Source organism: Amphiura filiformis, chromosome 3 (genome assembly GCF_039555335.1).
Source record: "Amphiura filiformis chromosome 3, Afil_fr2py, whole genome shotgun sequence".
Lineage (NCBI taxonomy): Eukaryota > Metazoa > Echinodermata > Ophiuroidea > Amphilepidida > Amphiuridae > Amphiura > Amphiura filiformis.
Window position 1 is genome coordinate 85096034 of NC_092630.1, and position 10264 is coordinate 85106297.

The window sequence follows — 10264 nt, forward strand, 5'->3', positions numbered from 1 at the left end:
CCGATGCACAGATAGTTTAGCGAACATTGTTTCTGCGCATTGCAAATCGGCGTAACGTCAAATGACAACATCTCAAGTCTAACCGCAAAGGCTTATGGTATGTACTGAAAAAGTCTGTGAGAAACAATTGGTTACTTTTGATTGCCAGATATATGTTGTATATTGTTATTTTTTATTATATGTACATTATAACTGAAGATATCATATATAGACACTGGATGGAATTTAACAGTATTGAGTATTGACATACAAGTTAACGGAATTGAGTCAAAAAAGGAGTGTGTGGTTATTTTCTCATTGCTTTTGGCAACATTAAACATTGTCTACACTACTGTGTGCATTTTAGTTTATGATTTCCGGCAAGGATTTCACAAATTATCCATTCACTCCTACATTTACGTCACAGGTGAACAAGCAGATGAAATGCTCTTCCTTCTTCTCATGCAGTTTGCTCTGGTGATGTATCATCAAGAACTTTCATTCAATATTGTTTGCTTATTTAGAACTTGAATGAGGTAAGCATTGGAATATTGCACTCCTGAAATGAAAATACCACAGTAGCATTGATCATGCATTTTGTAAATGACCCCAAATAACCCCTCAATGAACTTTGACCCTCATTATAGTTAATGGAAATGTAGCTTTCTGAAAGTTGAAGTTTACATTTTGACAAGAACTTTAATCAAATGTAAATTCTCTAATCCCTTCAGGTAGCATGAAGGACTGTAAACCATTACAATACCTAGAACCTTTCATTTTGAGTAATATTCAAAATAAAATAAAAAATGATGTCCTTGAGATTTATTTTAAGATGGGACTCAAAGTCCCTTGTCAAGTTTAATATATGGTCCCAAGGTTAACAGACACAGCAAATGTGTTGGAGCGTGTTTATTTGGGTAAATTGATTGTCTAATGTATAGATGAGAGGAATGTATAATGTGAGGCATCCATGTTAGTTGATCTGATATGTGTCAGATAAGAAAACCATTTTGTGCAATTAGAGATATAAGTAATGTATTAGTGGTGTAAATCTTTTAACAGTTCATATCATGGCACCAATGGTGCTAGCTATGTATACATTTAGCTATGTTTTAAACTGAGGCTGAAATATTTACTACCAAACCCTGCATCAGCTGTGCGCAAAACTGAGAGGCAAATCTCAGCTGAAAGAGAAATGAATAGAAAACTGTAGCAATTGTATTCAGACATGACACAATGTACACATAGTCAGTTGAAGTGATGGTAGAATGAACTGCAATCACATCTGTGACCACAAATGGGCTGAAATGTCGGCATTTTCACATTGTGAGATATTGGACAGGTTACTTTCCACAAATTAAGCTTTACATTGATATATTACATGTCCCTGTTGCTTCTTTGCAAGGTAGTAAAAATCAGTAAAAGAGTTGGGAAATCCTTTGTTTTTGAGAGGTTCAGTGGACCTTATCTTAAAACAAGCTCTGCCTACATTACAGCCCATTCATGATGGATGGTCACATTAAGATGAAACAATGGGGCATTACATGAAGACTGTAATAGAAATTGTTGGCAGGTCAAACAAGAACTGATTTGTTTCATGTTTGAACTTTATTTGATAAAGTAACAGGGAGTGAGAGACAGTGGCGTAACTAGGGGGGCAATGTGCTCCGGGCGCTACCCCTAGGGGGCGCCAAATCATAATCTCGATGCCATTCCCACACCACTGCGTCTAAGAAATTCTCGGGTGGGGGTAGGGGCGCCAATTTTGTTTCTTGCCCCGGGCGCTACCAACCCTAGTTACGCCACTGGTGAGAGTTATCATTCGATTATTTGTAAGTGTGATTGTAATATAATACGGTTATTCCTGCCCAGTGTAATGGTAGTCTGTAAAAAATGGGGTGAGTTCATTTTACTATACTGTGCCTGTGTGCTGCTTATTTATTGTTGACAGTAGTAGAGCTGCCAACTAGTACTGGTTTACAGTATTTTGTACCAACTTTACTAAAGAATACTGAAGAATACTGGAAATGCTGAAGGGGTATAGTTCATACTTTGATGCATGAAAGTGTGAAACTGCTGATTTTGTATGGAATACTAATAATGCAAGCATCAAAGGGAGTCTTGAACCTACATTTTCACCAACAAAATGATGAAGGCTTGAGGAGGGTTTTGTCAAGATTCCCTTTGAAACCACCTGTGTTTTGTGACGTTGGCAGCTCTGCAGTAGTGGTAAGGGGTAGTCATCCTTGTGAAGTTGGCAGCTCTGCAGTAGTGGTAAGGGGTAGTCATCCTTGATTATTTATTTGTTCAATTATCATCTGTCCTGATTATAGCAATGCAATAATGTGTAAATTGGCCTTAATAATTATGACATACAGAAACTAACTGTAAATGGATTGGCAAATTTATTATACATGTAGATGTATTTATTGGCAATCCCAGGCCATTACTACAGGTTCACTGTAATTATTTAGATAATATTAGTTGTCTTATTATGTAACTGCTCAGGTTGTCATCTCAATGCCTGCTCAAAAGAAAATGAAAAGTAGTCAAGGTAGCAAAAGATTAGCTAGCTATACTACTATGATCAGCTTGTAATAGGCAAGAATTATTCGACCTTTGTCAATAAAGTCCCAACTTATGCCTGCGTAAATTCACAAAAGCATGTGTCAGGTACGCAAAGCGTACTTCACGTAGGTGAACACCCAGCTGTGCGTACACCATTCTATATCAATCCACAATGTTATGAGTCCCGCCTATTATGAGCTGATCAGAGTATAGGGGAAGTATACAAGTGTGATCAGAAGTAGCCTGTTACACAAGTTCTTGAAGATACTGATACTAGATTCCTTTGTCATTGTAAAAGAACATAAAATCTGATTAACATGTGGTCAATTTGTTGCCCTGGCTGATAATGTATATTGTGTGAACAGCAGTTGAAAAAGTTTCATCATTTTCGGTCTAATTCCCAAGCAATTGTCATCATGGTTATGGAGGCATGTATTTTGTAATAAACTTATTCTATTTAGTGATTCATTTAATATAACTATTTTAAAAAGCATTTTGTTTTCTGCATTTATACTGAAATTCCTCATGTTCTGAGAATAATGGGCATAACATGAATGAGCTACATAAATCCTGTACACACAGCTGTTGCAAAGTACAAAGGAATACAGTATCATAGAGCAGTAGTGGCCACTAAGGGTGTCAGTTATAGACATTGGGTAGGATATAATAAGGATATTGGTAGATATAATGTAAGGTGAATGGTGTCAGTTGCCCCAGTACAAATATAATACTCCCTGGTTTAAAAAATATAGTTTGATAATAAGTGTACAAGAATGAAAAGAGAATCAATCTTTCACTAATAACAAAAAAACACTATTATGTTTATGTGAAAGCATGATCAAAATCATGTTTTGCAAAGTCCTTTTTCAGCGTTAGTCATCGCATATATATGTGTGCGACCTTGTGCAAATAATATGTGCTGATCGGTTAGCAGCTATGCTTAATTTGTAAAAGGTACTCTGCAAAACATTTTACAAATAGATGACAGAGTTGTTTGCATGATATAAATAGGTGACGAGCTGTTTGTACACATCTCTAAGGGCACAAGAAGTTGATGCCCAGTTCAGGGACTTGGTGCTGTGTACAATACCCATTACATTAATACTGTATAGTGTACATCACCATACCTAAGCAATATCTCACATGACTCAGTAACTGTACATTTTGTGTAGTACAAAGTCCGAGCCCATAATGATGATAAATGTTCACAATGTACAAAGGAACTTGAAACCCAACATGAATATATTTCACAACAAAAAAATTGGAATTGTCTCAAACATGCAACAAGTTTTGGGAAAAAACACTCTTCAATTGACTTCTGTTGCATACGACAAACCAATAGATCATCTAATAGTGTGTCTTTAGTTTTACTGCATGAAAATTCACTTTCAGTTTACTGGACTGGAGACTGGTTACAATTTCTGCATGCTTGTAATAAAATGAAAACATGAAATTTATTACTCAAACTTGGACAAATGAAGTGAGATTGATGATTATTGACACCCTCTAAATTTGTGCACAAATATAATAGAACTTCAGTTTAACTCGACCGGTCATTTCAGCTAAAAAAATAAAATAACAAATTACAGTGTGTGAATAGCTGAACACAAGGTTCAGATATGCAGATACCATTTTGGTACAATAAGATATTAAGCATTAAAGACCTGTAAACCACATCAAGTAGTCAATTGTGAAAGGTGTTTATGAATAATAGAATTGATTTCAATTTTACAAACTGCGGCATAATTTGATGACTTTTTTCCCCCCGACTGTTGCACTGTCCGTCTTTGTCAAAACTGCCCTCAAGGGTCACATGCCAAATTTAACTGGTCATTTTTTATCTACATAGGAATGTTATATGTCAATTCTTATGATAATGGGGAAATGTTAAAAATAAATCTGTACATGTATACCACTTACCTCACTGTTATCTATCTTCTGTGGTTACCAAAGAGATAACCCCCAATGAGTCCTGGCTCAGCCATGTTTGGGTGTCGCTCATGGAGATCAAAATAGTCTACCTCGAGATTATTTTGCCATTAAAAAGTTGCATTTATAAAGTACAAGCTTGTTTTGCGTTGTGCCGATAATATGCACCAAGTGCTACAGGCGCAAACCTAAATGCTGTAGGTACACATTTTGGTCTCCATGGTGGATTTACCGTAGTGTTATGCACAAAGCAATTCTGAGTCTGTACTCTTTGGTTGTAATCTCTGTGGTTAACACACTAACCACAATCTTGTACATTTAGAAGAATTCAATATAGCTAGTACTGGTGCACAGTCCAGCAAAATCCAATTATGCAGAATCACCTGTTGATAGTGTATGTGACCATCAACCACAAATAGGCTGTAATGTCAGCATTTCACTTTTTGAGATATTGCACAGTACCATCAAAATTGGTAAAAGAGTTGGGAAATCCTTTTGTTTTCTATTGGTTTTTGAGAAGTTCAGTGGACCATATCTTAAAACAAGCTCTGCCTACTTCACAGCCTATTTGTGGCGGATGGTCACATATAGTCAAGTCCTTGTCAACAAAAGATATCTTACTACCTCTATTTTTGGTTATTTGAAATCCCCAGAGGATGGTGTAGAAATTACAATAGTATTCATTCATATTTGTGAACCCTGTATTAGAGGGCTGCCCTAACTTTGTTATTAAATCAACTTTGTATTTAAAATACAAAAACAACTTTGTATACCTGTAGTAGTTTTTACATAGAATCTAACAGCTATTTTAACATGAACATTGTACTCCTGTAGAGTCCGACAAAATAATGGGTGACATTTACATCACTGTATATGCTTATTAGATATTTCAAATTTTGATATTTATATTTGAAAAAAAATATTAAAAAAATGTATTCTATCTTTACATACTCACTGCTTGAAATTTGCACCTCAATGATATGCATTACTATAGCAATCATATCTATTACCCATGCCAATTGGGATATTCCAGTTGAAATATGGAAGACATGACCTTAACATTCCACATAGATTTCAAATGGAAATGCCCATTCAGGTAACCACTCGCTGTGTGGAAGATTAAGGTTATGTGATCTTCCGAATGGAGATGTATTTCAACTGGACTAGCCCATAACCCATGCAACTAGTAGCTCTTGATCAAGTCGCTAATATCTGTATATCTTCAGCTTCTTTTTGAACTGTTGCCATCGTGCTGGGAAATGAGTTTGTAAAGCGGTTTATTTGGCATCAACTGAAGAGAAAAGAGTACCTGATTGGATGCAAGAGTGAACATTTATGCCCATGTCATATTAGCAGAAAATACACTAGTAATTAAAATGTCAGTAACAAACAGCATTAATGAAATTGATTTTGTATTGAGTTATTCCAGTTGAAATCCAAACAACAACTATGGAAAGCAAAACCTTAATCTCCCACACATGGAGTGTGAATTTCGGATCTACTCCCACTTTTTGGGAGATATTAAGGTCATGTCTTCCATAGGGGGTGTATGGATTTCAACTGAAATAGCCCATTTTGAGCTGCAGGACACCAACCGTAAGTGTGATTGGAGAATTTGATAGAATTATATGGTGATTGGAAAATGTAGCAAATACGTTCATCATCGGTGAGGCCAGGCTAGTAATAAGCAAAACTCTCACTCAGCCAGTTTGGTGAGAATGTTGTTTGAACTTCAACAGTATTGAGGATAAAAACTAATAATTCTTGTATAGTGTAGACCATTTATTTTTGTAGGAATGAGTGTTATTGCTTCCCTTTGTTGTCACAAGATTACATCAATAATATTGTACAAACTTGTATCTAAAAAGAAAAGGGATGTTTTTAATTTGAAGTTATAACTTCCATATTTCAGGGAATGTGCAGCTTCATTTAGTGCCATAATTCTCCTTTCCTTGGATATTTTCAGCGGATGCTGGCCTTACTATAGGGCCTTTTGACTGTGGCAATCCCCCAAAAAGCATGTTATATTCAGAGAACTGCTAAACCCAATGGACCCCCCCCCCCAAAAAAAAACAACAAACAAACAAACACAGGTTTTAGTAGTTCTCACAAATATAGCTTGTTTAAAAGGCCTTTGGTAGGGCTAGAGGATGTCTTTTACATCAAAATGTTGGTACGGAAGGAAATCGCAATGACTATTGGGGTTTTCCCCTTTCAATGAATTAAAAAAGGAGAAACTATTACTGTATTGCCTGATATAAGAAGTCATTTATTTGTTAAGTCATATTATATGCACAGGATGTCAAACTTGTGTTTTTAGATGCTTTGATGCAAGTTTTCAGGAAATTGATTAACCTGAAGAAATTGATTGGAAAACATGTTTCTTAAATGGCATCTTTTAAAGAGGTACCAACCTGTTGATTCAGATTATGGCGTCATGGTTTTTGCATAATACTGAATAACAGATGACTATAACCCGTCCTTATTGGATTCACCAGTGTGAGTACCGACCGAAGGGATGTGGACGCTATTCATCTGTATAAGGTGATTACAACGGTATGAAGATACTAAAATACTTGGTTGGAATGAGTCTCTAGTTGTGTTATTATAATAACACGTTGTATGCTGCCATGAATAGATTCTTAGGTTTAGGTACTAAAAGTATACTATACATTTTTTCTCACTTTTTTTTTCAGAACATGATATTTTTATGGCAAGTTATTGTAGAGAATACTGAATGGATATGTAGTCTTTAGAAAGTAGATAAATTTTTCTATATGTCCTGTGTACACCTATCAGTGCATGGCATAATATGGGTTGAAATCAAGTATAAACCCATGATCATGGAGAAAGAAACGTCTTGCAGTTTGTTTCGCATCTGAATCCTAGAAGTAATTTTGATAATTTTCTCTACGGTTATGTGATCATAATTGAATCCAAGATGCAAGGCGAGAATTACACTAGCTTCCAGAGAATGGATCTCTCATTCTCTGACGAACGTATGCGCCCTTTAAATGGGCAACATACAATGTAGGTGGGCTTTGTATTCCTTTCATGCGTGTCGCTCTGTACTGAACGAAGCTTTGACGCATAATCGTCCATCTGATTACCAGTGCATTGGCAGTCTGTTGTTATGATGATTGAATCGGGCAATCAAAACTCCACTTCTATGTTTATGCTGATCACATATAATGGAGGGACGTTCTTCTTTGAAAGCAAGTGTAGTGTCTTGCAACAAACATAAAATATGCACAATATGCTGAACACAGTTTTACTGTGAATATAGCATGTAAAATTTGATGCAAGGCTTGCCTGTTTTATTTTTAGCAGATTTGGTATGAAAACTATTTGAAGTTTGATGCTAACTGGTAATAATTCTGAACAGTACATTCCTGTCTTTAGAGCCTTACCTTATCTACTTATTTGGAAATCAATGTTAAGGTGGCACTGATCCTACTTAATAAAGCAATATACAAGACTGCTATTTCCTTACAAAATTATTTTACATTTCAGTTGATTCTATTTATTAAGTTTGATTTAAGCAAAATGTAATTCAAGATGACCATTTCAATGTGTGCATCCTCTTTACAGTAAGTAGTCATTTTTTCATCCATCAAATGTCAGGTTGCTACACTTACAAATTAATTTGGTTTTGATTTAGGATAAAACTGGCGCACCTGTAGTGTACTGTAGTCATACAAGAGAACCGTTGGCATCGGTAGACTGGGGCGCACCTGTAGTCGTACAAGAGAAGCATTGGTATCGTACCACTTATTGGTACTCTTTAGAATTTTACCATTATGAATAAACATTGATATAACTTCAGTGTTTGTATGTATTGTAAAGATATGTAAGTATTTTTGCTGGTGTTGACCAGCAGCTGAAAGAAAGAATTTATAATATCATGATGCCAGAAATATAATGAATTTAATAAATTAAACAAAGAATAATGTTTTATATTTGTGAGTGTATTCATTATTTTATTGAGTTTGTTCACTATTGAGGTGTGTTCCTGAAGGGGGAATAACTTGTTATTTCAAAGTTTTGAACAGTTCGAATTTAGTACATGTATCCCACCACCCCTTATTAATGCCAGCCAATGTATTGTACACAGACAAGTGTGCATGAAATATCAAAACCAGTAATTATTTTTGCGCAATCTTCATAGTTACCTTTTGGAAATGTAGGTAATATTCATTCACACATAAAACAAAATTAAAATACTGTTCTTTCACAGGTAGTTTTATTTTTTTATTAACATGAAATAATAATATCATAGAGTGATAGGAAGCTTCCTATTTGATGAGCATTGTTATCTATTCCAGTGACACCTCGTTAATTTCCCTGGACCTTTGGGTGCATTAAAATAGGTACAGTGGAAACTCTTTAATACGAAATTTGTGGGGCCACAAAATTTAGTTTGTCTTATCAGGATTTTGTCTCATCCATCAAATATTACATAGGGATTCAGTGCCAGGGACCTGAAAAATCATTATAACAGCCATTGGGCTAGTTTTCATGCCCTTCCAGTGAACATTGGCCAAATCCTGCCAGGAAAATTTTAGTGTCATTGGAGTTGGATCAGATAATAATATTGTCCATGTTTTTACATAATGCTGAAGAACAAGTTTCCTATAAATCTGTCCCTAAAAGTGCCTTGTGTCATTCACGGATAACGAGCATGGCTTTGGATCATAAACATGATAAACAAAACCAGTAACACACCTCACTGCTGTAGTCGTTGCACATGGTTTCTAGTTGGATGCTATTCTGCAATAATATACGGTGATTACAACAATGAATAATTGTGATTTACTGTAATTAAGGTACCAGTATGTTCACCCCTGTATAATCCTAAACAAACACAAATATCAGTCCGAAGTCGGTAATATTGATTTTGAGATAGAGTTAAGGGAACTGGAATGAGCGTGGTTTACGCCCTCTGTTGGCGGTGTGTCAAAATCAAGATGGATTCGACCCTGGTCTATTTACATTAATTTTACCATGAAAACACAACAGGTTTTACATCATTAAATCATCTTTAAATCGTTTGTTATGAGTATGAAATGGAAGAAGAAGATAACAATAACAAGATTCTACCAGCAAAAGATCAAAGGTGATGTCGTATCAAGTTTTATTAAGGTGTTTCTCATGCGTCAATTTCATCACACGTAAAAGCTTTACAAGCCGTATCCATCCAGGTGGGGATTGTCGTCTGCTACGACCAGAACTTAAATTATGCCCTATTTCGACAGCATTTTTTGTGGGACGTGAGAGCACATCAGACCTATCGAATTGCATTCTGAATACGAAGAATGTCTTTCTGATATCAAATAATTTTATGAAATTCACGATATAATACAAATTTTATGACAAATTATTAAAATTTGATATTTTTCACATTTTGGAGATATAACAGTCCTCAAGTAAATTTTATAAATTTAATGATATAGTCTTAAAGTGTATGTAGCTGGGAGGAAAAGCCGACAATCAATTGAAAATTTTGACCTTTCATATTGAAGATATGGATTTTTTTCCCAAAAAGACCAAATTTTTTTTGGTGTTTTGGGAAAAAAAATCCATATCTTCAATACGAAAGGTCAAAATTTTCAATTGATCGTCGGCTTTTCATTGAGAATGGTGATCGAAAACCTAAGTAAGGAACGAAATCAAAGTTGCATTTCAATGGAAAGCACAGCGCTAGTTATCGAGAACACTTTGTTTACAAATCAATAAGGCATCCAATGGAGCAAGCTGCAACGTTTGAACTTGCATCTTACTTTGGATT